Below are 5,159 nucleotides of genomic sequence, written 5' to 3'. Positions count from 1 at the left end.
TTTAAAAAAATTTAAAAAAAAGAAAATAAAAAAAGAAAAACCAAACTGCAAAAATAAATATGTTAATCATTAACCTACCTAAAAATTTAAAATATCAGCACAAGAAAAAATTTTCCATAAACAATATATTAGGAGTTGTTAATTTTAATATAAATGTGGGGAAAAAATAGTCCAAAAGGAAAACAAAATACAAGAATGGACTATTCACATGTATAGAAACATGAACTGTACATAGAATTAAAACAAGGCAGCAATGGCAGTCTAAGTAGCAATAAAGATAAGAAGCAGTAAATGCCCAAATACTGATATTTTGTCTGGCAGATATGAGGAAAGGAACATTCTGAAAAGGAAACAAAATTCAAATCATGTTAGTATGCTGGAAAGGTGAAGAAGGAAAATAGAAAAAAAAGTTGGGTGATAATGCTTAGTACATTACTTGTATTAATTTATTTAAACCTCACAGAAACACTTTGGGCTTGGTCTTATAATTTGGGGTATTATTCCTATTTTACCAATGAAGAAACTAATGACTGGTAGGGGTAATTATTTTAAATGAGGCTAAAATATGCACGATTCATCATTTTTGTAGATGAAATATTTTCATCATATAGACTTATGTAATAAAGTAATACAGTGTTGTTGAAAATATAAGGAGCCTAATAATCTCATACATTTGGGATTACTAATTGCTAAGAGTAATAATCAGATGCATCTAATGGCATCTACAGTTTCGTGAAATGTACATATGACTTAAACAATGAGAATTTCTAATAGGAATTTCTCAGAAGTCTATTTGGGCTTTGCAAATATGAAATTACAAAGATATCTATTATAGTACTTTTCTTCTAGTTGCAAAAGATTAAAACAGTTTAACTGTGCTTCCCTATGTTAGTTGCAAACAGTGGAACACTTGGTAGCCACAATCAAGTCTGAACTCCGTCCCTGTGTACTGGTTATGGAAATATTGTTGAGATTGTTAAGGGATAAAGACAACATACAGAATGGTGGGACTATTCTTCTCTGACATATATTGTTAAAATAAGGCAATATGCTTGCATATGCATGTGAAGTCTCTGAAGGTAAGAAACTTAACAGTGTTTGTCTCTGGAGAAGGGACTGAAGGTCTGAGGTGAGAGAGACATTTACTTTTCATTATGCAGTGGGTTTTTTGCCATATGCAAGTATTACCTTTGAGACTTAAGAAGAAAATACTAGAGACAGAGAGAGAAATAGTAAGTTTTAAAACAAAATCAACCTTTGGGACTGGCATCTTCTCCCAGGCGGCTCTGTTGAAGGAGCGGTTGTGGAGCTTCTGTCTGTGCTAAGTTGAACGCATGATGTGTTCTCAAACCGTAAACTCAGGCACTCTTTGCTGACCTTCTCTCTCTCCAGTTCTCCTGGGAGCCTTTCCTAAATTGGTTCTGAGGGTGACAAGCACGGGTTATATTTGGTTTGACTAGATAGAGAAATATGCTGTGAGACAAGCTTCAGAGTCAGGGCTGGCAATTGGAGCTGCAGGAGAAATGTTTATAAATTGGAGAAATGCTTTGAAGCTGAGGGTTCTTTTTTTTGCAGACTAGGAAACCTCTCAGTAGGTGGGATTTTGCTAGCTTTAGGTTCACTTGCAAAAACTTTCAGCCAAATGCAAAATCCACATAATAAGCAGTTTTCAAACAATATCCACAGAGACCAAGCTTGTTAAAGTTGCTCATTCCCTACACAAATGTGTACTGGAATAACTGAGGAAAATTTATTTCACAGTTGTCTTTTGGTCCTAGGGATGGGTCCAAGAGTGTCCTATTGATCTAGGACCAACCTGCCCAAGGAACAGGTCAGTTGCCGCTGGCAGGGGTCAGTCTGGGCTCAGGGCTGCTGCTTAATGATGCCTTGTCCCCTGCAAGAGGGTATATATGGCAGCAAGGGTCTGCAAGGAGGAAGCATCCTGGAGACGAGAGCTGAATTCAGATTATGTTGGAAAATTGAAAAGATAAAGAAGAAAAATGGAACATGTAAAAGTACTTAACATGTGGAAAAGGTTGAAACTCAGGGTCAGTATTTAGCTGGCAAACTCATTCTGTGAGCCCCAGACAATTGGAGAAAGCTATTCCTTTGTAGCACCAGTTTTGGAGCTATAGCTTGGAGGTCCCTTTATTTCTGGTTTTTCACGTCCTACTGAAAGGATAAAAAAAAAATCAGATGTGAAGATAAGACTGAAATTATGACCTGAAAGAAAGTAAATGAGCAGGAAATGTTATATACATAGATTTCTAAGGAATGAAATTATGTGAGACACTTCAGAAAGGGTGTTTTAACCTCACAGGCGTGCCCTCTCTGGCAGTTTTAGTGTCAGTGACTTAAGCCTCCTAGCAGCCACCAGTCTAATACCAAAATAACCCACGAGTGGTAAAGAGAGAATTGCCTTTGTGCTATAAGCTCACACAGAGTTCCATATTACTTAATCATAATGCTAGTTAAAGTGTAAGTAAATAATAGTTCTTTGTACAGATATCGAACAACCTCCTGAATGCCACACACTAGTCTGGGCACTGGGTATAATCTCTATTATTTTCAATGGGTCCAGTTCAAATGGAGGCATAGAAAGAACCTCAATTCACCTCCTACTGTCTATAACCATCTATAAAACTATTTTCAGGGAAGAATATTTGAGATCTGAATAAGTAGAACTTCTGCAACTGAGGCTAAAAGGACATTGAGACAGGTAGGAGATACAGAGATACGCTCCCACCAGGGAAGTAATCCCACTCCTGGGAACACAGTTGACAGTCTGGAGGGATCCCAGAAGTGTGGAATGTTTCCCTAAGGAGCAGGGAAACATTGTGCCGTCACTGGGCATACCAAACCTTCATTAAGAATCAGGGGAGATGAATCCCCAGAGCCCTGGAATTGAGGGCAGGCAAAACTACAACCCAGGAGTATCACAGCACCCTATGAAATGCAGAGTCCACACTTAAAGGCCTACAGAGAGACTCACTCATGCCAGAACTCAGCAGAGTAGCAATGGCTTATGAAGCACCCAGAGCACAGTGAAGATGTCCACTTACCACTCTTCCAACATCTGGATAAGAGCAGTAAATTTTAGGGATGATCCCCAGACATGGGCAAGCACCCAGTTCTGGTGGGCACCATTCTAGAGCCCTCTCCCACCCTATGGAGCCTGTTAGCAAGCTCCCTGAAGCTTGGCTCCATAATAGCTCACTAATGATCCACATCAGAAAAGCATATCACAACTTTGGCCAGACCTGCAGTCCTGGGTGCCAGACAGCAGAAGCCATGCACAACACAAGACAAGCTAATATGGCTGGGAGGGCTAGCAGCTCCCCCATCTGCAGAGCAGATGTCTAGACTCCCTCCTTCCTCAAACCTCAGGCCTATCCATTGCCAAAACTGCCCATTTGCCATTCAGACACCTGCCCTATGGACACTCAGAGGCAGCCACCATGCAGACCATGATAAGCACTGTGACAGGGAGCACTCCCTGAGCACTACTCACTGGAGCCCCAGCATCGGGGGACAGCTGAGTGAGGCCAACATCACACACACAACGCTGCCCCAGCATAGCCAGTGGGAGAGCAGATGTGCACACCTAAGAATTCAGCCAGACCCTAAGCTTGGGCAGCCAGAGGAGGATCCGCTCTTGAACACCAAAGGAAATCATCCTGACATGATCACACCTTCAAGACCCAGAGAGGTAGTGGAGCCAGCTAACCCATGGAGGTAGGCAGAAGTGGGTGGGAGAGGAGCAGGTGTCGAAAAAAATAGCCAGAGTAGGGGCCCTCCCTGGTGGCGCAATGAGTTAAAGTGCAGCACTACGAAGCTAGCCCCAGCTGCCTCAGCATGAGTTCGATCCCCAGCCAAGAAGGTGACCCACATGGTGCAGCAGATCTCTCCCGCCTTGCCCACTGCTTCCTCAGCAGTGTATTTCATCACTCTGCCTGTTCTGATGCCCACTCTGTCTCTGGTAAATTCTCCTACCATCCCAGCACCTCTGGCCTATACCTCAGTTCTGTATGCATAAATAAATGAATCTTGAAAAAAATAAAATAGCAAGAGTAAACTTCCTTAAAGGCACAGGGATAAGCAAATTATTTTAGGAAGAATTCAGGGTCATGGTTCTAAAGGTGTTCACTAATCATGGGAGAACAGGAAATTTAAGAACTCCAAACAGAAACTGAAGTGAGCTCCTTACCCCGCCATCGGTGCAGTGGGAGAGTCTGCATGAGCGCCAGCATGAGCTCCAGCAGAATCCCCAGGTGCCAAGACTCACAGCCCGTCATCAGCACACGTCCCCCTGGCCAGGTCCATCACCAGTTCGCGGGCTGGACCTCAGAGCGGCAAAGAGCTCCTTCCTGATAATTTCTCCAAAAACAATTTTGGCAAATGCCAAAATTCTGAAATAACTATATTTAAAAATCTATTAATAACATAATTGACAAGGAAACAACTGGGATTGACGAGCAATATTATATCAGAACATACCAGATATTTAAAAAGTTTCACATCATTTTTTTAGAACACTGATATTAATATTCATGCCCATGCCAAGGCTTAACATTTTTCCCAAGTAAGAACACTCCCCATTATGCTGCAATTTATGAGTTAAATACTAAATAGGTCAAAGATATTTCATGTGCTCCCCATGAGGAAAGGAAGAAATTTCATGGGATATCTGAGGAGCTCTACTACATTTCCATAAATTTCCTCTAATTAATCAAACACAAGATTGTCAAACTTCTCCTAATTTAGATTTCTGAGAAGTTTTGTCATAAGTATTAGGAAAAACATATTTAATTATCCAAAATTGACAATTTAAGATAGCAAGATAAGTATCAGCTAGCACAAGGCTGACAACCAAACCTTAACCAAACTTCCATAATTAGATTTCTTAACCTTCAAATAAAAAAAAAAAAAAACCTGCTTAGTATCCCAACTCCCATTTCACCTGATCTTGAACCACTTAAGCAGGTTCCCCCAGACTGTCTCTTCTGTGCCCCTGTATCCAAACCAAATAGCACAGGTACCCAGAAAAGGTTACACTCCATAGCACACCTTTAAAGAGAAACATGTTTCGGCCCTCCCTGGCGGCACAACGGGTTAAAGCACAGCACTGAGAAGCTTGAGCCACTTCTGCATGAGTTCGA

General features: G+C 41.2%; 1 pseudogene; it reads right to left on the bottom strand.

Annotated features, from left to right (window-relative positions):
• LOC105853709 overlaps positions 1 to 4,295 on the bottom strand; it is a 14,428-nt pseudogene extending 10,133 nt beyond the window's left edge.
• Between the last annotated feature and the right edge of the window lie 864 nt (positions 4,296 to 5,159).

The sequence above is a fragment of the Condylura cristata genome, unplaced genomic scaffold, assembly GCF_000260355.1.
Source record: "Condylura cristata isolate star-nosed mole 26May11 unplaced genomic scaffold, ConCri1.0 scaffold00016, whole genome shotgun sequence".
Classification (NCBI taxonomy): domain Eukaryota; kingdom Metazoa; phylum Chordata; class Mammalia; order Eulipotyphla; family Talpidae; genus Condylura; species Condylura cristata.
The sequence above is the reverse complement of the archived record's forward strand: the minus strand, read 5'-3'. Positions and strand labels throughout refer to the sequence as shown.